The sequence below is a fragment of the Pan paniscus genome, chromosome 15 (assembly GCF_029289425.2).
Source record: "Pan paniscus chromosome 15, NHGRI_mPanPan1-v2.0_pri, whole genome shotgun sequence".
NCBI classification, from domain to species: domain Eukaryota; kingdom Metazoa; phylum Chordata; class Mammalia; order Primates; family Hominidae; genus Pan; species Pan paniscus.
In genome coordinates this window covers 106,005,773-106,029,132 of record NC_073264.2, presented here as the reverse complement: position 1 = coordinate 106,029,132, position 23,360 = coordinate 106,005,773, and the positions used below count along the sequence as shown (strand labels likewise).

At 50.7% G+C, this 23,360-nt stretch overlaps 1 long non-coding RNA gene and 1 pseudogene across 1 annotated transcript; both read left to right on the top strand.

The window, feature by feature from the left end:
- Window positions 1-439: 439 nt before the first annotated feature.
- Window positions 440-5,136, top strand: LOC129393889 (uncharacterized). Its single transcript, XR_008620998.1, has 3 exons — window positions 440-737; window positions 1,203-1,331; window positions 3,349-5,136. It is a non-coding gene; the product is annotated as an uncharacterized LOC129393889 (long non-coding RNA).
- A 2,507-nt stretch (window positions 5,137-7,643) lies between these two features.
- On the top strand, window positions 7,644-11,321 carry LOC129393803 (small ribosomal subunit protein uS5-like; annotated as a pseudogene).
- Window positions 11,322-23,360: the final 12,039 nt, after the last annotated feature.

The following is a 23,360-nucleotide window of genomic DNA, read 5'->3' as shown; positions in this document are numbered from 1 at the left end:
AACTTGGAAAAACGGAGACCTTAAGTTAAGAGACCTGAACGCTGGACACATCCGTTGCCAGAAAGAGGCGCTAGGGAGTGAATGAGCGTGACATAAAGAGTCTCCCTGAAGACAGCCATCTCCAGGGCCTGGGCCTCCAGCAGGTCTGGCCTTGGGCGGGAGGCTGTGCAGGCAGAAAACCTGCCTCTCGGTCTCCGAGTGGGCGAATGCGCGCCACCGTGGCTGCACCAGGCTTGCTGGTGATTTGGGAAGAGTTACGTGGCCCCTCTGAGCCTGGGTTTCCTCACTTGCATGGCCTGAGGACCCCAGGCAGAGGAAGCAGGGCCCGGCTGGGCCAAGCTAGATCCTGTCTGGGGGCTGCCGGGCTGGAAACAGCAGGAGCAGAGGGCAGCTTCCGTGGCACAGGAGGCGCGGAAAAGTGGCGCAAGGAGGTGGGGACGGATGAGAAGATTTTGAAATGCGTGCCTGGTTTCCCCTATAAGAGTCGAGTTGCAGAATCTTATTTTGAGATACAGTCCCCTCCCACCCCTGGGGGACTAGGGGTACTAGGGAGCGTCGCATTCTTCTCTCCTGAGTTCCGGAATCCACCTCCGAGAGCGCAGTCTCCAGGCTTTCAGCAGCCAGGCAGGCGCTCGGCGAGAAGGGTTTCTGGAATTCGAGCGATGCGGCTTTGCTCACCAGGGAGCCAGCCCGGGACCCAGAACTTACACCCGGGACCCCGCGAGTACAGGACACCGGTGGGGACAGGAATTATCCCCCGCCCAGGAGGCACTGAGACCCTGCGGGAGGCGTGCGCGGCCCTAGGGGAGGGGAGGCAGCCGCCACTCGTGTCCGCGGAGAGTTGGGAGGCGGTCGGTTTTGAAAGGCGGCCAGGGGAGCTTTGTGCTGAACCGGGAGGGCCAGATTTACTCCCTCGGGCCTTCCGGAGTCGCTGCCCGGGAACGCGTGCCTGCCCCCGCTGCGCCCAGACGCGCCTGTGCAGAGAACAGGTGTCCCGCGGGACCGAACGCACTGAGCGCGGATTCTGGGAATATATGCGCGTCCTGGCTCCGGGTAACAGAGCAGCGGAAAGCACCCGCCAGGGAAAGCAGGAAGGGACCGGTCCGCTGGGCGGCGGGGCAGGCGAGCCCGGGGGACGGAGGCCAGGAGGGAGGGGACGGCGGGAGAGACAGGGTTTTCGTTTGGCTTCACTTGCTGTTTAGGATGAGGAAGCCTTAGGGGAGGGCCAGCGGCCAGGAGGAGGCCGCCGGGGCGCTGCGGCGACGGAGCCCCACTGTGTGCTTGCCCCTGCAGGGCCCCGGCCTGGCCTCCAGCACCACCTGCACTTACAGGTGAGCGTGGGGGGCTTGGCGCGCTGGGCGGGCATCCCGGGGTGACAGCACGTATGCCCAAGGTGGCCTACTTGACTCTTCCTCGAAGCTTCTTCCTCTCGGCCCCCAGGCCTAGAACTTGGAGGCTCACACCCACAGACCATCAGTCAAAGAGCCTGGGCCTCCCCCGAAGGGCCTCCTGGTACCTCATCTGCCAGGACCCCAACCCCCAAGCTTGCAGGGACAGAGGTTCAAACCTCTGCTGGGAGCGAGCACCTGGTATTTCCAGCAGGGCCCGGCCGAGGCCATGAGCAAAGGCAGTGGGGAGGAGGAGGAGAGCAGGGCTCTGCTTACCTGCAGAGAACAGACAGGTCTGACCCAATGCACTTATTCCACAGCACAGGGAAAGGCGGGAGCCCCCAGCCCCCAATAACAGATGGTACAGAGAAGGAGAAGGTAGCTACCCACTTGTGCACATAATAAAAGTGAAATAATTGGCGTAAACATTGGAAAAGAAGGATTACAGAGCTTCCCCTTCTTTTTTTATTTTTACATTTTTTTATAGAGATGAGGGTCTCACTATGTTGCCCAGATTGGTCTCAAACTCCTAGGCTCAAGTGATCCTCCTGTATCCGCTGCCCAAACTGCTGGGATTATATGTGTGAGCCACGGCACCCGGCCAAGCTCTTCTTCTTGATGATGATATGCTTGAACACCTGAACGATCTAAGAGACTCAAGTAAAAACTGCTGGCCTTAATAAAATAATCTGGTAAATTGAGAAGAGAAGAAGTATGCTCAATGATCAATCATTCTTTCCATTCCAATAATGAGCTTCTGGCAAAGGCAATGGGAAATCTATCCCATCCAGAAGAGTGACAAAGAAATATAAAAAACTTAAGAAAATCACTAAGGAAGGCACAGAACCTATAGGAAGAAAACATGGAATGATATGGAGCAATATCTGGACAAAAGAAAGCAATACCAGGTAGAACCCCAGATCTTTTCAATGACTAAAACTATCTTAAAGTGTATATGGAAGAATAAATGCTGAAGAACAGCCAAGAAAAGAACAAAAAAGAAAAGTGTGGCCAGGCGCAATGGCTCACGCCTGTAATCCTAGCACTCTGGAAGGCTGAGGTGGGCAGATCGCTTGAGTCCAGGAGTTTGAGACTAGTTCTAGCCTAGACAACATGGCGAAACTCTGTCTCTACAAAAAATACAAAAATTAGCCGGGCGCGATGGCACACACCCTTAGTCCCAGCTATTTGGGGGTCTGAGATGGGAGGATTGCTAGAGCCTGGGTGGTTGAGGCTGCAGTGAGCCATGATCGTGCCACTGCACTCCAGCCAGGGTGACAGAACAAGACCCTGTCAAAAAGAAAGAAAGAGAGAGAGAAGGAAGGAAGGAAAGAAGGGAGTAAGGGAGGGAGGGAGGGAGGGAGGAAGGGAGGGAGGAAGGAAGGGGAGGAAGGAGGGAAGGAGGAAGGAAGGAAGGGAGGGAGGAAGGGAAGGAGGGAGGAAGGAAGGGAAGGAGGGAGGGAGGAAGAGAAGGAGGGAGGGAGGGAGGAAGGGAAGAAGGGAGGGAGGAAGGGAAGGAGGGAGGGAGGAAGGGAAGGAGGGAGGGAGGAAGGGAAGGAGGGAGGGAGGAAGGGAGGGAGGAAGGAAAGAAGGGAGGAAGGAAGGAAGGAAGGGAGGGAGGGAGGAAGGAAGGGAGGGAGGGAGGGAGGAAGGAAGGGAGGGAGGAAGGAAGGGAGGGAGGGAGGAAGGGGAGGAAGGAGGGAGGGAGGAAGGGAAGGAGGGAGGGAGGAAGGGAAGGAGGGAGGGAGGAAGGGAAGGAGGGAGGGAGGGAGGGAGGAAGGAAAGAAGAAAGGAAGGAAGGAAAGAAGGGAATGAAATAGAAAAATGAGCAAAGGTTATAAATAAGCAATTCATAGAAGAGCAATATGAAATGGTTAACAAACATTTGAAGAAGTTCTAATTCACTAGCCATCAGGGAAGTGTCAGCTAAAGCACTGCTGACACAGGGATCTACCCCCAGGTGCCGGACACAGAAGACAACCTAGCACCTAGTGCTCCCAGAGGTGTGAGGGCCCCAGGGACCCTCATTTGCTGATGGCGGAAATGAAAATCATTACAACAATCACCTTGGGAAGCAGCCTCTCAACTGCAAACACAATTAAGAAGGCAAATGGACATTGACCCAGCAATCCCTGACGCATTTTTTTATAATGGCAAAAGAAAAAAATCATAAATAAAGAGAATGCTAAATTAATAAATTGTTCCTTCATCATTAGTGCACTCAACAAATACATACTAGACCATGTGCCTGACACTGTTTTCAGATCCTAGACTAAGGCAATAAGCAAATAAAAAAACTTTAGACCTTATGGAAGATTTATTCAGTAAATGAGACAGAAAGAGACAAATAAATATATTTAAAATGTTAGGTAGTGGCAGGTACTAAGATAAAAAATAATCCAGGAAAGAAAAGAAAATTAAGAAAACAACTCCATCTGCATGCGATAGCATCTAAGATAATTAAGTACTTAGGAATAAATCTAACCAAGGAGGTGAAAGACTTAGACGCGGAAAACTACAAAGCATTGCGGAAAACAAAGAGAGAAATAAATGGAAAGATACTTCATATTCATGGATGGGGGACGAAACATTGTTAAGATGTCACTACTACCCAAAATGATCTACAGATTCACCTCAGTCTCTGTAAAAATTCCAATAGCCTGGGCCAGATGTGGTGGCTCATGCCTGTGATCCTAGCACTTTAGGAGGCCGAGGCAGGCAGATCACCTGAGGTCAGGAGTTGGAGACCAGCCTGGCCAACATGGCACAACCCCATCTCTACTAAAAATACAAAAATTAGCTGGGCATGGTGGCAGGCACCTGTAATTCCAGCTACTCAGGAGGCTGAGGCAGGAGAATTGCTTGAACCCAGGAGGCAGAGGTTACAGTGAGCTGAGATCGTGCCACTGCACTCCAGCCTGGGGGACAAGAGCAAAACTCCATCTCCAAAAAAATAAAAAATAATTCCAACAGCCATTTTTACTTTTTCAGAAATAGAAAAGCTGATCCTCAAATTCATATGGAATTGCAAGAGACCACAAATAGTCAAAATCGTTTGTAAAAAAGAAAGATAAAGTTGGAGGACTCACATGTCTTCACTTCAAAACTTACTACAAAGCTACAGTAATTAAAACAATGTGGTATTGGCATAAGGAGTGACATATAGACCAATGGAGTAGACTAGAGAATCTAGAGATAAGCCCTCACATATTTGGTTAAATGATTTTTGGCAAAGTTGCCAAGACCATTTAATGGGGGGTAGGACAGTCTGTTCAACAAATAGTGCTAGGAAAACTGGATATCCATACACAAAAGAATGATGTTGGATCCTAACCTTATGCTATATACAAAAATGTACTCAAAAATGGATCAAAAAACCTAAACGTAAGAGCTAAAACTACAAAACTTGGCCAGGCACAGTGGCTCACGCCTGTAATCCCAGCACTTTGGGAGGCTGAGGTGGGTGGATCGCCTGAGGTCAGGAGTCCGAGACCAGCCTGGCCAACATGGTGAAACCCTGTCTCTACCAAAAATACAAAAATTAGCCAGGTGTGGTGGCAACGCACCTGTAATTCCAGCTACTCAGGAGGCTGAGGCAGGAGAATTGGCTTGAAACTGGGAGGCAGAGGTTGCAGTGAGCCAAGATTGCACCACTGCACTCCACCCTGGGCAACAGAATGAGACCCTGTCTCTAAAAAGATTTTTTTTTAAAGAGTAGAATAAGGCCTGGTGCAGTGGCTCACGCCTGTAATCCTAGCACTTTGGGAGGCCGAGGCGGGCGGATCACGAGGTCAGGAGTTTGAGACCAGCCTGACCAACATGGTGAAACCCTGTCTCTACTAAAAATACAAAAATTAGCTGGGTGTGGTGGCACATGCCTTGTAATCCCAGCTACACGGGAAGCTGAGGCAGGAGAATTGCTTGAACCCGGGAGGCAGAGCTTGCAGTGAGCCGAGATCACGCCACTACACTCCAGCCTGGGCAACAAGGGAGACTCCGTCTGGACACATAAACCCTCCCAAGACTAAACCAGGAAGAAGTTGAATCTCTGAATAGACCAATAACAGGCTCTGAAATTGAGGCAATAATTAATAGTCTATTAACCGAAAAAAGTCCAGGACCAGACAGATTCACAGCCGAATTCTACCAGAGGTACAAAGAGGAGCTGGTACCATTCTTTCTGAAACTATTCCAATCAATAGAAAAAGAGGGAATCCTCCCTAACTCATTTTATGAGGCCAACATCATCCTGATACCAAAGCCTGGCAGAGACACAACAACAAAAAAATAGAATTTTAGACCAATATCCCTGATGAACATCGATGCGAAAATCGTCAATAAAATACCCGAATCCAGCAGCACATCAAAAAGCTTATCCACCACAATCAAGATAGCTTCATCCCTGGGATGCAAGGCTGGTTCAACATATGCAAATCAATAAACGTAATCCATCAGATAAATAGAACCAATGACAAAAACCACATGATTAACTCAATAGATGCAGAAAAGACCTTCAACAAAATTCAACAGCCCTTCATGCTAAAAACTCTCAATAAACTAGGTATTGATGGAATGTATCTCAAAATAGTAACAGCTATTTATGACAAACCCACAACCAATATCATACTGAATGGGCAAAAACTGGAAGCATTCCCTTTGAAAACCGGCACAAGACAAGGATGCCCTCTCTCACCACTCCTATTCAACATAGTGTTGGAAGTTCTGGCCAGGGCAATCAGGCAAGAGAAAGAAATAAAGGGTATTCAATTAGGAAATGAGGAAGTCAAATCATCCCTGTTTGCAGATGACATGATTGTATATTTAGAAAACCCCATCATCTCAGCCCAAAATCTCCTTAAGCTGATAAGCAACTTCAGCAAAGTCTCAGGATACCAAATCGATGTGCAAAAATCACAAGCATTCCTATACATCATTAACAGACAAACAGAGAGTCAAATAATGAGTGAACTCCCATTCACAATTGCTACAAAGAGAATAAAATACCTAGGAATCCAACTTACAAAGGATGTGAAGGACCTCTTCAAGGAGAACTACAAACCACTGCTCAACGAAATAAAAGAGGACACAAACAAATGGAAGAATATTCCATGCTCATGGATAGGAAGAATCAATATCATGAAAATGGCCATACTGCCCAAAGTAATTTATAGATTCAATGCCATCCCCATCAAGCTACCAATGACTTTCTTTACAGAATTGGAAAAAACTACTTTAAAGTTCATATGGAACCAGAAAAGAGCCTGCATTGCCAAGACAATCCTAATTAAAAAGAACAAAGCTGGAGGCATCACGCTACCTGACTTCAAACTATACCACAAGGCTACAGTAACCAAAACAGCATGCTACTGGTACCAAAACAGATATATAGACCAATGGAACAGAACAGAGCCCTCAGAAATAACGCCACATATCTACAACTATCTGATCTTTGACAAACCTGAGAAAAACAAGCATTGGGGAAAGGATTCCCTATTTAATAAATGATGCTGGGAAAACTGGCTAGCCATATGTAGAAAGCTGAAACTGGATCCGTTCCTTACACCTTACACAAAAATTAATTCAAGATGGATTAAAGACTTAAATGTTAGACCTAAAACCATAAAAACCCTAGAAGAACACCTAGGCAGTACCATTCAGGACATAGGCATGGGCAAGGACTTCACGACTAAAACACCAAAAGCAATGGCAACAAAAGCCAAAATAGACAGATGGGATCTAATTAAACTAAAGAGCTTCTGCATGGCAAAAGAAACTACCATCAGTGTGAACAGACAACCTACAGAATGGGAGAAAATTTTTGCAATCTACCCATATGACAAAGGGCTAATATCCAGAATCTACAAAGAACTCAAACAAATTTACAAGAAAAAAACAAATAACCCCATTAAAAAGTGGGCAAAGGATATGAACAGACACTTCTCAAAAGAAGACATCTATGCAGCCAACAGACACATGAAAAAATGCTCATCATCACTGGTCATCAGAGAAATGAAAATCAAAACCACAATGAGATACCATCTCACGCCAGTTAGGATGGCAATCATTAAAGAGTCAGGAAACGACAGATGCTGGAGAGGACGTGGAGAAATAGGAACACTTTTACACTGTTGGTGGGAGTGTAAATTAGTTCAACCATTGTGGAAGACAGTGTGGTGATTCCTCAAGGATCTAGAACTACAATTACCATTTGACCCAGCCATCCCATTACTGGGTATATACCCAAAGGATTATAAATCATGTTACTATAAAGACACATGCACACGTATGTTTATTGTGGTACTATTCACAATAGCAAAGACTTGGAACCAACCCAAATATCCATCAATGATAGACTGGATTAAGAAAATGTGGCACATATACACCATGGAATACTATGCAGCCATAAAAGAGGATGAGTTCATTTCCTTTACAGGGACATGAATGAAGCTGGAAACCATCATTCTGAGCAAACGATCACAAGGACAGAAAACCAAACACCACATGTTCTCACTCATAGATGGGAATTGAACAATGAGATCACTTGAACACAAGGCGAGGAACATCACACACTGGGGCCTGTTGGGGGTTGGGGGGCTGGGGGGGGATAGATAGCATTAGGAGAAATACCTAATGTAAATGACGAGTTGATGGGTGCAGCACACCAACATGGCACATGTATACCTATGTATCAAACCTGCACGTTGTGCACATGTACCCTAGAACTTAAAGTATAATAAAAAAATTTAAAAAACAATAAAAAGAATTTTTAAAAAGAGTAGAATGGCGCTTCTTGCCTGAGAAAACACCAAATGGCGGATGACGCCGGTGCAGCGGGGGGGCCCGGAGGCCCTGGTGGCCCTGGTGGCCCTGGGATGGGGAACCGCGGTGCCTTCCGCGGAGGTTTCGGCAGTGGTATCCGGGGCCGGGGTCGCGGCCGTGGACGGGGCCGTGGCCGAGGCCGCGGAGCTCGCGGAGGCAAGGCTGAGGATAAGGAGTGGATGCCTGTCACCAAGCTGGGCCGCTTGGTCAAGGAGATGAAGATCAAGTCCCTGGAGGAGATCTATCTCTTTTCCCTGCCCATTAAGGAATCTGAGATCATTGACTTTTTCCTGGGGGCCTCTCTCAAGGATGAGGTTTTGAAGATTATGCCGGTGCAGAAGCAGACCCGTGCCGGCCAGCGCACCAGGTTGAAGGCGTTCTTTGCTATCGGAGACTACAATGGCCACGTCGGTCTGGGTGTTAAGTGCTCCAAGGACGTGGCCATCGCCATCCGTGGGGCCATCATCCTGGCCAAGCTCTCCATTGTCCCTGTGCACAGAGGCTACTGGGGGAACAAGATCGGCAAGCCCCACACCGTCCCTTGCAAGGTGACAGGCCGCTGCGGCTCTGTGCCGGCGCGCCTCATCCCTGCACACAGGGGGCACTGGCATCGTCTCCGCACCTGTGCCCAAGAAGCTGCTCATGATGGCTGGTATCGATGACTGCTACACCTCAGCCCGGGGCTGCACTGCCACCCTGGGCAACTTCGCCAAGGCCACCTTTGATGCCATCTCTAAGACCTACAGCTACCTGACCCCCGACCTCTGGAAGGAGACTGTATTCACCAAGTCTCCCTATCAGGAATTCACTGACCACCTCGTCAAGACCCACACCAGAGTCTCTGTGCAGTGGACCCAGGCTCCAGCTGTGGCTACAACATAGGGTTTTTATACAAGAGAAGTGAAGTGAATTAAGCCTGAAAAAAGAAAAAAAAAAAAAAAAAAGAGTAGAATGGCAACTCACAAAATGAGATATTTGCAAATCCTATATCTGATAGGATATTGATATGCAGCATATTAGAATTGCTGTAACTCAGAAACAAAAACTCCCTAAACAACCTAATTTACAAATAAACAAAGGACTTGAATGGACCTTTCCCCAAAGAAGACAGATAAATGGTCAACAAGCACACACAAAAAATGTTCAACATCATCAGTCACTAGGGAGATGCAAAATAAAACCACAATGAAATACCATGTCACACCCATTGGGATGGCTATAATTTTTTCAAAAGAAGCAAAATAACAAATGCTGGTAAGGGTAGTAAGAAATTAAAACCCTTGGCCGGGCACAGTGGCTCATGCCTGTAATCCCAGCACTTTGCGAGGCGAGCGGATCACGAGGTCAGGAGATCGAGACCATCCTGGCTAACACGTGAAACCCCGTCTCTACTAAAAAATACAAAAAATTAGCCGGACGTGGTGGCGGGCATCTGTAGTCCCAGCTACATGGGAGGCTGAGGCAGGAGAATGGCGTGAACCTGGGAGGCGGAGCTTGCAGTGAGCCGAGATGGCGCCACTGCACTCCAGCCTGCGCTACAGAGCAAGACTCCGTCTCAAAAAACAAAGAAACAAAAAAAGAACTGAAAAGGAGGAATCACACAGATACTTGCTCACCAATGTTCATAACGCATTATTTACAATAGCCAAATGTGGAAACAAGCCAAGTATCCATCAACAGATAAATGAATAAACAAAATGTGGTCTAAACACATAAATGGAATATGCTTCAGCCATAAGAAGGAATGAAGTTCTGATGCATGCTACAATATGGGAGAATTTGAAAACATTCTACTAAGTGAAATAAGCCAGACATAAAAGTTCCAATATTATATGATTCCACTTATATGACACATCTGGAATAGGTAAGTTTATAGAGACAGAAACTAGAATAGAGGTTACCAGGCCTAGAGGGAAGGGAGGGAGAGGGAGTTATTGCTTAATGGGCACAGAATTTGGGATGACAAAAAAGTTCTGGAAATAGTGGTGATGATTACATAACACTGTGGATGTACTTAATGCCACTAAATTGTACACTTAAAATGGTTATAGTGGTAAATTTTTGTTTGTTTGGTTTTGAGATGGAGTCTCGCTCTGTCGCCCAGGCCACGGTGCAGTGGCACAATCTCAGCTCCCTACAGCCTCCACCTCCTGGGTTTCAGCAATTCCCCCTGCCTCAATCTCCCAAGTAGCTGGGATTACAGGCGCTCGCCACCATGCCTGGCTAATTTTTTTTTGTATTTTTTAGTAGGGACGGGGTTTCGCCATGTTGGCCAGGCTGGTCTTGAACTCCTGACCTCAGGTGATCAGCCCACCTTGGCCTCCCAAAGTGCTGGGATTACAGGCATGACCCACCACACCTGGCCAAAATTTACGTTATGTAAATTTTACCTCAATAAAACATAAATTTGAAAATATATATAGCAAAAGAAATGACAAAAGAATTAAATGGAGGCTGGCCGTGGTGGCTCACGCCTGTAATCCCAGCACTTTGGGAGGCTGAGGCAGGTGGATCACGAGGTCAGGAGTTCGAGACCAGCCTAACCAATATGGAGAAAACCCGTCTCTACTAAAAATACAAAAAAAAAAATTAGCCAGGGGTGGTGGCACACACCTGTAGTCCCAGCTACTCGGGAGGCTGAAGCAGAAGAATCGCATGAACCTGGGAGGCGGAGCTTGCAGTGAGCCGAGATTGTGTCACTGCACTCCAGCCTGGGCAACAGAGCGAGACTCTGTCTCAAAAAAAAGAATTAAATGGCACATTAGAGAATATATATTTAACACAAAAGAAGCAATATGGAGGAATAGAGGAGGAACAAAACAGGCAAGACAGAGAGAAAACAAATAGCACAATGGCAGACCTCAATCCCACCACTGGTAATTGTAGTAAATATTAATATATTAAACACTAATTAAAAGAAAAAGATTGGCAGAATAGATTTAAAAAACATAATCCAACTATATCTGCTAGGTATAAAACATGATGGCTACTAGAGACACAGTTTAGATTCAGACACAATATCTTAAAAGTAAAATGACAGGAGGCCGGGCGCGGTGGCTCATGCCTGTAATACCAGCAATTTGGGAGGCCGAGGCGGGCGGATCACGAGGTCAGGAGATCGAGACCATCCTGGCTAACACGGTGAAACCCCGTCTCTACTAAAAATACAAAAAATTAGCCATGCGTGGTGGCGGGCACCTGTAGTCCCAGCTACTCCAGAGGCTGAGGCAGGAGAATGGCGTGAACCTGGGAGGCAGAGCTTGCAGTGGGCCAAGATTGCACCACTGCACTCCAGCCTGGGAGACAGAGCGAGACTCCGTCCAAAAAAAAAAAAAAAAACTGACAAAATTGAAGGGAGAAATAGATAATTCAAATTAATTGGAGATTTCTTCCTTCCTTTTTTTTTTTTTTTTGAGACAGAGTCTTGCTAAATCTCCCAGGCTGGAGTGCAGTGGTGCCATCTTGGCTCACTTCAACCTCTGCCTCCCAGGCTCAAGCCGTTCTCCTGCCTTAACCTCTCAGGTAGCTGGGATTACAGATGCCTGCCACCACACCGGGCTAATTTTTGTGTTTTAGTAGAGACGGGGTTCCACGATGTTGGCTGGGCTGGTCTCGAACTCCTGACATCAGGTGATCCGCCCACCTTGGCCTCCCAAAGTACTGGGATTACAGGCGTGAGCCGCCGCACCCAGGCCTAGTTGGAGATTTCAATACCTCACTTTCAATAATGGATAGAACAACTAACAGAAGATAACGAGGAAGTAGACAACTTCAACAACACTATAAACCAACTAAACTAAACCTAACAGATCTTGAAAAAATGGTCCACACAACGTCAGAATCCATATTCTTCTCAAGAGCATATGGAAGGTTCTCAAGGACAGACTATATGTTAGGCCAAAAAAAACACCTCAATAAACCTAAAAGGATTGAAGTCATGCAAAGTGTGTTCTCCAATCATAATGTAATAAAATTAGGAATCAATAACAGAAGGAAATTTGAGAAATTCACAAATAGGTGACAATTAAACAACACAATTCTAAATAACCAATGAGTCAAATAAAAAATGTCAAGAAAAAATTTAAAGTACTTTGATATGAATGTGAGTGAGGGCATAACATACCAAAACTTATGGATGTAGCTAAAGTGGCTAAAGAGGGAAATTTAGACCGGGCGTGGTGGCTCAGGCCTGTATCCCGCACTTTGGGAGGCCGAGGCGGGTGGATCACGAGGTCAGGAAATCGAGACCATCCTGGCTAACATGGTGAAACCCCATCTCTACCAAAAATATAAAAAATTAGCTGGGCGTGGCGGCGTGCACCTGTAGTCCTAGCTACTTGGGAGGCTGAGGCAGGAAAATGGCGTGAACCCGGGAGGCGGAGCTTGCAGTGAGCCAAGATTGTGCCACTGCACTTTAGCCTGGGCGACAGAGCGAGACTCTGTCTCAAAAAAAAAAAAAAAAAAAAAAAAAAAAAAGAAACTAGAGAAAAAGCAAACTAAACCCAAAGCAGAAAGAAGAAAGGAAATAACAAAGGTGACAGTGGAAATAAATAAAATGGAGAATAAGCCAGGCATGGTGGCTCACGCCTATAATCCCAGCACTTTGGGAGGCCAAGGCGAACGGATCACGAGGTCAGGAGTTCGAGACCAGTCTGGCCAAGATGGTGAAACCCCGTCTCTACTAAAAATACAAAAATTAGCTGGGCATGGTGGCAGGCGCCTGTAATCCCAGCTACTCGGGAGGCTGAGGCAGGAGAATCGCTTGAACCAGGGAGGTGGAGGTTGCAGTGAGCTGAGATCGTGCCACTGCACTCCAGCCTGGGTGACAGAGCAAGACTCCATCTCAAAAATAAATAAATAAATAAATAAAAATGGAGAATAAAAAATAGAGAAAAATCAGTGAAACCAAAAGTGAATTCTTTGATAAAATCAATAAAATTGACAAACCTTAAGTTGTACTGACCTACAAAAAAAAAATAGAAAAGCCTTAGATTAATAAAATCAGGAATGAAAGTAGGTACAGTAGGACTGACCTTCAGGAAATAGAAAGGATGATATGCTCGGAATAACTGGAGGCCAATAAATGAGATAGTCTATATGAAACTGACACATTTCCGAAAAGTCACAAACTAATGAAACTAATCCAAGAAGAAATTTTAAAAAGCTGAATAGGACTTTAAGAAGTAAAAAGATAACTCTCTTGGGTCCGTGCCTTCAAGATGACAAAGAAAAGAAGGAACACTGGTTGTGCCAAAAAGGGCCATGGCCATGTGCAGCCTATTTGCTGCACAAACTGTGTCCAAAGACAAGGCTGTTAACAAATTCATCATTTGAAGCAGTAGAGGCCACAGCAGTCAGTAACGTTTCTGAAACAAGCATCTTCAAAGCCTACGTGCTTCCCAAGCTGTACGTGACGCTACACTGCTGTGTGAGTTGTGCGATTCACAGCAAGGCAGTCAGGAATCCATGTCGTGCAGCCTGCAAGGACCAAACACCCCTACCTGGATTTAGACCTGTCTGTGCTGCCCCACAACCACCATCAAAGCTCATGTAAGGAGCTGAGTCCTTAAGGACTTAAGAAAAACTATTCTCGGCCGGGTGCGGTGGCTCACAATTGTAATCCCAGCACTTTGGGAGGCCAAGGCAGGTGGATCACGAGATCAGGAGTTTGAAACCAGCCTGGCCAACATGGGGAAACCTCATCTCTACTAAAAATACAAAAATTAGCTGGGCATGGTGGCAGGTGCCTGTAATCCCAGCTACTCAGGAGGCTGAGGCAGGAAAATTGTTTGAACCTGGGAGGTTGGAGAGAGCCAAGATAGCGCCATTGTCCTCCAGCCTGGGCGACAGGGTGAGACTCTGTCTCAAAAAAAAAAAAAAGAAAAAAGAAAAACTATTCTCTGGAGAAAATTAAAGTAAGAAGATTAAATTAGTGACAAACAAAACAAAACCAAAACAAAAAAATAACCTCTCCATAAAGAAAACCTTAGCCCTTTTGTCTCCACTGGTGAATTCTACCAAATACATACATACATATATATATATATATATATGTATATATATATATATATTTTTTTTTTTTTTTTGAGACGGAGTCTGGCTCTTTTGCCCAGGCTGGAGTGCAGCGGCGCGATCTTGGCTCACTGCAAGCTCTGCCTCCCAGGTTCAAGCAATTCTCCTGCCTCAGCCTCCCGAGTAGCAGGGACTACAGGCACCCGCCACCCCACCACACCTGGCTAATTTTTTTTCTTTTTTTTTAAGTAGAGACGGGGTTTCACCGTAGCAGCCAGGATGGTCTCTATCTCCTGACCTCATGATCTGCCCGTCTCGGCCTCCCAAAGTGCTGGGATTACAGGCGTGAGCCACTGTGCCCAGCCAACACTGAACACTATTAAACGTCATTTAAAGAAATTAAAAGGCTGGGTGCGGTTGCTCACACCTGTAATCCCAGCACTTTGGGAGGATGAGGCAGGCAGACACAAGGTCATGAGATCGAGACCAGCCTGGCCAATATGGTGAAACCCCATCTCTACTAAAAATACAAAAATTAGCTGGGCGTGGTGGCGCACGCCTGTAATCCTAGCTACTCAGGAGGCTGAGGCAGGAGAATTGCTTGAACCTGGAAGGCAGAAGTTGCGGTGAACTGAGACTGTGCCACTGCACTCCAGCCTGGGCGACAGAGCAAGACAAAAAAAAAAAAAAGATGAATTTTATGGTATGTGAATTATATCTCAATCTTAAAAGTTTTTAAAAAGAGAGAATGAAAGAAGAGGAATTAAAGGCATGGCATGTAGACAGCATTCTGTGGGCATCTTGCAGTAAAGATCTATGCCTTTCTTTTCTTTTCTTTTTTTCTAATTGAGACAAGGTCTTGCTGTGTCACCCAGGCTAGAGTGCAGTGATATCATCATGGCCTGGACTCCCAGGCCCAACCCAAGGGATCCTCCCACTGTAGCCTCCCCAGTGGCTGGGACTACAGGCCCATGCCACCATGCCTGGCTAATTTTCCCTTAATTTTTTTGTTGTTGTTTTTAAAGGAATGAGGTGTCACTATGTTGCCCAGGCTGGTCTCCATCTCAAATAAATAAATAAAATACCACAGACTGAGTAATTTATAAATACTAAAAATGTATTCCTCACAGTTTTAGGGGCGGGGAAGTCCTAGGTCAAGGCCAGCAGATGTGGTGTCTGGCGAGGGATTACACCCTCTTGCTGTGCCCTCACATAGAGGAAGGGGCCAAAGGGCCTAAAGAAAAGAACTCACTGCCTCAAGCCCTTGTGTAAGAGCACTAATCCCGTCCGCCCTGCCCTGGTCACCTCCCAAAGGCCCTACCTCTTAATACCATCACTTTGCAGCTTAAGTTCCAATATATGAATTTTGGATGGACACAAACATTCAAACAATAGCACACACAAAATAAGCTTAAATATTTTATTTTTTGAGACAGGGTCTTATTTTGTCACCCAGGCTGGAGTGCAGTGGCCCCATCTCAGCTCACTGCAACCTCTACCTCCTGGGCTCAAGCAATCCACTCACCATGGCCTCCCAAAGTGCTGGGACTACAGGCGTGAGCCACTGCACCCGGTCTTTTAAATTTTTTTTTTTTTGAGATGGAGTCTCCCTCTGTCGCCCAGGCTGCAGTGCAGTGGCGCGATCTCAGCTCACTGCAAGCTCTGCCTCCCAGGGTCATGCCATTCTCCTGCCTCAGCCTCCCGAGTAGCTGGGACCACAGGCACCCGCCACCACGCCCGGCTAATTTTTTGTATTTTTAGTAGAGACGGGGTTTCACGTGTTAGCCAGGATGGTCACAATCTCCTGACCTCGTGATCCGCCTGCCTTGGCCTCCCAAAGTGCTGGGATTACAGGCGTGAGGCTGAGGCAGGAGAAAGGCGTGAACCCGGGAGACGGAGCTTGCAGTGAGCCAAGATCGTGTCACTGCACTCCAGCCTGGGCGACACGGCGAGACTCTGTCTCAAAAAAAAAAAAAAAAAAAAGAGTGACCACTGGTCGTCCTCACTGCTACACTCCCATCAGCACCATGAGAGTTTACAAATGCCATGGCAACATCAGGAAGTTACCCCATATGGTCTAAAAAGGGGAGGCATGAATAATACACCCTTTGTTTATCATATAATAAAAACAAAACCATAAAAATGGTCACCCAGCAACCCTCTGGCCCGCTCTATGGAGTGGCCATTCTTTTATTCCTCTAATTTCTTAATAAATTTGCTTTCGCTTTACTTTGTGGACTCACCCTGAATTCTTTCTTGCATGAGATCTAATAACCCTCTCTAGGGATCTGGATCAGGACCCATTTCTGGTAACCCCATGAACCACAGACTCACTCTCAGCCCTGGATCCCCATGCCTCTGCCACTGAGGCCTGAGGGACCACCTCTCCCGCCCCTGCCCTAAGCACTCTGGTGTCTCCGGCCAGCCCTTTCTCTCCAAGCCAGGCTCCTCCCACCCTCCCTGCCTTCTCCAGCCGTGTACCAGACACGAACCTGTGGAAGGAGAGCCCGCAGCTCCTGGGGCACCTGCATTCAGCCCAGCCCCTACTCCCTGCCCCGTCCCTGGCCTCCCCCAGCCCCTGGCGGCTTCTTCTCTGCGGCCTCCTCCTAGTGGCTGGCTGAGCAAAGGACAGGAGGTAGTTAGCCTTATCATCTGCCCTGCCCCTCCAGGACTGCAGGCGCCAAGCCCCCTGCACGCCCCTACCTCCCCGATGGGACCTCCCTGCTCCCAGCCAGTCAGCCTCCCAGGGAAGCTTAAGGCTGCTGCCTGGCTCCAGGGCGACGGCTGTTGGTGCTGGGGCCCAAGACGCAGGAGAGATTCAGACAGCACTTGGGGCCACACAAGACAGTGCCTGGGACGTGTGAAGCACCGCCCTCCCCTGGACGTGAGTCCACCCCAGGGCTTCAACGCCAGCCTGTGCCCACCTCACGCAGGCCTTTCTCCGCGGCTCAGGTGCTTCCTCCCCCCCACCGAAGCGCTGGTGCTAAGGTCACCGCCCTGCCCCACCGTCACTGTTCACTGATACCAGTCCTGGGCGCCCTCCTCGCAGCCCCTGCCCCACTCCACACCGGATCGACCACCAAGGCCTCTGCCTCCTACGCATCCCCAACGCCTTTTCCTTCCTTCCCGCGGACCTGCGGGGCGGGGGCGGGCCTGGCGTTTTTGAGCTGGACCCGAGCAGCCTCCTGCTGACTCCCCTGCTGTTGCCACCTCCTCATTCTCCACTCAGGAGACAAAGTGACCTCCCCGAATGCAAACCTGACCAGCCGCACTCCTTAAAATCCTTCGACGCTTCCCATTTCTCCGAGGGAAAAACTCCCCCACTCCTCCCCACCTGTGTCCGCGGCCCCTGCAGGACTGAGAGTCCGAGGTCTCCGCGCCGTCACCTCCCCCGACGCCCTTCCAGCTTCCCTGGGAGCCCGGGGCCATCCTCCGAGCCCACCCGCCCCCTCACCCCCGCAGACCCCCCTGAAGACCCTAGCAGTCCCCTGCGGCCCGTCTCGCCTTGCGGACGAAGCCGGGGCGCCCGAGGTCTCCGCCCTCTGAGCTTGCGTCCCCATCCCCAGGGGCCCCCAGCACAGTTCCTGGGGCAGGGCTGGAAGCTCATCAGCCCCGGGACGGAAGGTTAGATTCCCAGGATCCACCGTGTCCAAGGGTTGCATTCCCACTCGAGCCCCGCCCCTCCGGCAGCCCCGCCCCTCCGGCAGCCCCGCCCCTCCGGCAGCCCCGCCCCTCCGGCAGCCCCGCCCCTCCGGCAGCCCCGCCCCTCCGGCAGCCCCGCCCCTCCGGCAGCCCCGCCCCTCCGGCAGCCCCGCCCCTCCGGCAGCCCCGCCCCTCCGGCAGCCCCGCCCCTCCGGCAGCCCCGCCCCTCCGGCAGCCCCGCCCCTCCGGCAGCCCCGCCCCTCCGGCAGCCCCGCCCCTCCGGCAGCCCCGCCCCTCCGGCAGCCCCGCCCCTCCGGCAGCCCCGCCCCTCCGGCAGCCCCGCCCCTCCGGCAGCCCCGCCCCTCCGGCAGCCCCGCCCCTCCGGCAGCCCCGCCCCTCCGGCAGCCCCGCCCCTCCGGCAGCCCCGCCCCTCCGGCAGCCCCGCCCCTCCGGCAGCCCCGAAAAGCAGAGCGCGGCGGGAGCCATTGCGAAGTTTGCCGCCAGGGGGCGCGCGGGGAGCGGGGCGCAGGGCTGGCGGGGAGTGCGGAGCGGGGCGCGGGGAGAGGGCGGGACGGGTGCTCCTCCCGGATGCCCAGGGCGCCCAGGGCCGCGGGAAAGGCGCCTCCCCAGCAGGACGCCAGGCTCTGGGGCTAGCGCTCCTCGCCGCAGAGAGAGCTTGGGGCTGGCCACGGGCACCACTGCCTTGCCCTTGTGCCCTCCAACCAGCGCCAGGGGTTGCGGTCAGAGCTCAAGCCCGATCTGGTCTCTCCGGGGATCAAACCTTCCTGCAGCTCCCATCGCACTCGGAGTGAACATCCAAGACCCCAGGAGAGCTCCATAAGGCCTCCACGTCTTCCTCTCCCTCTGGCTCCCCTCCCTGCCGGTGCTCCGGGATCTCCTGCCACTTCGCTACGCCCCAGCACGCCCCAAGCCCCACATCAGGCTTCTGCTCCTGCCAGTCCTTCTGCCCCAGCCATTTCCTGCCTCTGCTCAAATATTCCCAGTCAGCAAGGCCATCTCCGCCAATCCTCAGACTGCCGGTATCTGTCATTCCGATTCTTTTCTTTTATTTCCTTAAGAGACGGAGTCTGACTCTGTCGCCCAGGCTGGAGTGCAGGGGCACAATCTCGGTTCACTGCAAGCTCCGCCTCCCGGGTCCCGCCATTCTCCTGCCTCAGCCTCCTGAGTAGCTGGGACTACAGGTGCCCGCCACCACGTCCGGCTAATTTTTTTGTATTTTTAGTAGAGATGGGGTTTCACCGTGATAGCCAGGACGGTCTCGGTCTCCTGACCTCGTAATCTGCCCGCCTTGGTCTCCCAAAGTGCTGGGATTACAGGCGTGAGCCACCGCGCCCAGCCCGATTCTTTACTTTTCTATTGGCTTTTAAGCTGGGGAACCTGCCACCTGCCTTCATGAATCCCACCCAGAAGAGTCTTGGGGACTCTAGAATCATCTGGAGTCCACAAATTACCATCTCCATCAGACACCAGAAATCCTGCAGAGTGCACCTCTACCCAGTTCCTTGTCTGTGCCTCTGCATCTCTGTCCTCACAGTGGCCCCTATCCCTAAAACCAGCCCAGGTCAAAGCCTCTCCAGTCTTGACTTCTCATCCACAGGACAGGCCCACAGACCCCTGTGATCAAGATTTCCAAACCTCCCAGAGTTTGCTCAGGTAGCAACCCTGGGGGATCCTCCATCCATCCAATTATCTTCCTATCCAACCGTCTTTAAACATCCATCTTTCCACCACCTATGCATCTGTTCTTAACCCCATCATACCATCTATTCAACCATCTGTCCAACCATCCATCCATCCATCCACCCAACCAACCATCCATCCATCCATCCAACCATTCAACTGTCCATCCAACCTATCATCTACCAACCATCTATCCATCCATCAGTCCACCATCAATCCATCCATCCAATCATCCCTATCCATCCAACCATTCACCTATCCTACCACCCATCTATCCATCCACCATTCTATCATCCAGCCAACATGCATTCATCTAACCCTCCATCCGTCCATCCATCCATCAATCCATCCATCCAACCACCCACCATCCTACTGTCCATCCAACCATTTATCTACCCATCTACCACCCCACTGTTCATCCATCCATCCAACATACATCCATCCTACTATCCATCCAGGCAATTATCCACCATCCACCATCCTACCATCCATCCAACCATACACCACCCGAATATTTATCCCACCATCTATCCAACAATCCACCCACCCTGTATCCATCCTTCCACCCATCCAACCATTCATCCATCCCTGACCCATCCAATCATCCACCTGTATCTGTTTTTTTTTTGGGGGGGGGGTTTGAGATAGGGGTCTCGCTCTGTCACTCAGGCTGGAGTGCAGTGGCATGATCTTGGCTCACTGCAACCTTGCCTCCTGGGTTCAAGCAATCCTCCCACCTCAGCCTCTGGTATGGTTTGGCTGTGTCACCACCCACATCTCATCTTGAATTCCCATGTGTTGTGGGAGGGACCCAGTGGGAGGTAATTGAATCATGGGGACAGGTCTTTCCCATGCTGTTCTCGTGTTTCTGAATAAGTCTCATGAGATCTGATGGTTTTATAAGGAGGAATTTCCCTGCATAAGCTCCTTCTCTCTCTTGTCTGTCGCCATATGAGATGTGCCATTCCCCCTTCTGCCATGATTGTGAGGCCTCCCTAAGTCCAATAAACCTCTTTCTTTAGTAAATTGCCCAGTCTCACATACGTCTTTATCAGCAGCATGAAAATGGACTAATACAACCTCCCAGTGAATAGTTGGGACTACAGGCACATGCCCCCATGCCCAGCTAATTTTTGTATTCTTCTTCTTCTTCTTTTTTTTTTTTTTTTTTTTTTTGAGACAGGAGTCTCGCTCTGTCACCCAGGCTGGGGTGCACTGGCACCACCTCGGCTCACTGAAACTTCCACCTCCCAGGTTCAAGCGATTCTCCTGCCTCAGCCTCCTGAGTAGCTGGGATTACAGGTGCCCGTCACCACGCCTGGCTAATTTTTGTATTTTTAGTAGACACAGGGTTTTACCATCTTGGCCAGGCTGGTCTTGAACTCCTGACCTTGGGATCCACCCACCTCGGCCTCACAAAGTGCTGGGATTACAGGCATGAGCCACCACGCCTGGCCTTTTGTATTGTCAAACGTCCAGCAGCACCTCTGGTTGCGCACCTCACCTGGAGGGAAGGGAGGGCCTGGAGGACAGATTTACGTTGATTAGGCCTAACTCACAGGCAGGAGATGGCTCTGTGGACTGGAGAGGGGAGCTAAGGAACTGCTTGAAAGGGCAGGGGCTAAGACATTTGTAATCCACGAAAATGCTGGAAGCATTCCCTGCAGAGGAGGGGCTCAAAACCAGGGAGGCCTTCGGTGGACAGACACGTCATGGCCTTGCCACGCCTCTGCAGTCCTTTGCACAAAGTGGCTGAGGCCACAGGCATGGTGGCCACACAGGCTCCGTAGCCTATTCACCCCCACCAGACCCTTCCAGCAGCATGGACAGCTGGGCGCCCATCTTTCCAACAGCGAGGATGGTGTCTGAGCCCTGATCTGGCACCACCCCCTGTGGGGAGGGCAGCCAGCCTCCAGGAAGCAGGCAGAGCACACGGCATGCCTTTTGTCGAGAGCCAGTCCTTGCAGGGATGGATCCTCAAAGGGACGGGTCCTCGCAGGCTCCTCCCGCCAGCATGCCATCCTTGGCCTCCTTCGCTGCCTTGGGATTCCACAAATGACACTTGTAATCCAGGGCCTTGTTTCAGAGGAAAACCAGTGTGGCGATAAGCTTGTGTCCATCAGTTCCACTGGTCTCACTCCACGCCCTTCACCTAGAAGCAGGAGGCCTAACAGACTGGTGGAATGGTCGTAGCGGGGAGACTGCACCCCTTAACACTGAGATGCGGGCCTGTGGGGGGCAGAACAGGCTTCTAACCTGGGACCGACCTAGGAGGCCGATTCCCCACCACCAGAATGCGGAACTGGAGGTGGCCATGCCTGTGAGAGGGCTTCTGTGGACGGACGCCAGTCACGGCCTTGCCACGCCTCTGCAGTCCTTACACAGAGTGGCCGTGACAGCTAATCGGCTATGGAGGGATTTTTCTTTCCCACTCTGGTAAGGTGGGGTCGCAGGAGTGGCAGTCCTGGCTCCCGGTCCTCTGGGGAATGTGGATCTGCTTCCCAAACACAGGAGCAGAGATGCCCTCTGGCCATGTGGGGCCGCTCGCTGCCGAGCTGACCGCTGGAGAAGGGAGCTCCGCGGGCCAGAGATCTCTGCAGAGGAATCTCTTCGGAGAGATCCCTGCAGGAAGGTGGGAATGCTGCCTCAGGTGAGGAGGAAGCACTGTGTCAAAACCCAGGGATTCTGGGGCACTGCTCGATATTCCCACGTCACCTAATAAAGGTCCGTGGAAAACTAGGGCAGCTCCCACAGACAGAGCTGTGAGGCTCAGAGCCGGCCTGAGTGAGGACTCGGGTCGAGGTGCCTGGTAGAGACCCCAGCCTAAGCGTGGCAGAGGGAGAAGCACATCGGATGTGTGGGGAGACAGAAGCTGTTACGGGTCGAATTGTGTCCCCTCGAATTCATATGTCGAAGGCCTAACCCCCAGGGCCTCGGAATGTGACCTTGTTTGGAAATAGGGTCTTCGCAGATGTGATTCATCAAGTTAGGATGAGTCATCCCGGGAGTGTGGGCCCCTGATCCTGTGTGACTGTGTCCTTATAAAGACGGGAAATTTGGACACAGCTCGCAGGGAGAACGCCATGTGAAGATTCGGGCAGAGATTGGGGCGCTGCCTCCACCAGCCAAGGAACAGCAAAGACGGCCAGCAAACCCCCAGAGAGTGGAGGAGAGGCCAGGTTCCCCACCACTGCCTCAGACCCAACCAGCCCTGTGGACAGCTGGAGCCTCCAGAACTGTGGGACCACACGCTGCTGCTGTTCACGCCCCGTTGGTGGCACCTCCTTACAGTGGCCCTAGCACACGAATGCAGGAACTGTACTCACCAGTGCGGGCCCCCGACCCGCTCCTGCGTTGCAGGCCAGCAATGCCCCGACCCAGGAGTTCTGTCCTGACGTCCATGCTGCAGAGTTCCTCGCTGTGGCCTCCTCCAGCTCAAGGGACATGGCCCCTCAGCACCTAGCCCCTTCCGTCTAGGTTGCTGCCCACACAGGCCTGAGCCTGCTTCCCAGACGGCAGGCCTCTTCCTGGGGTCTGCCTCCCGGGTGGACGCCGCCGCTGCGTGCACACGTCTAGGCTCAAGTGGTGGCTGTTGGTGGTGGGCAGTGGACAGAGCTTGGTCGTCAGGCTGGGGTTGTGACATGCCTCCGGGAGAGCCTCCGTGGTGCAGGGATGAGGAGTGGGCCAGCCGCAGCGGGAGCTTCTATTCCCGGACGCAGCGTATTGCAGGTTAATTTACCATTTCCTTTGATCCTCTTCTTCCCTGCCACCTCTAAGGAGGGATTACTAGTGGCTCAC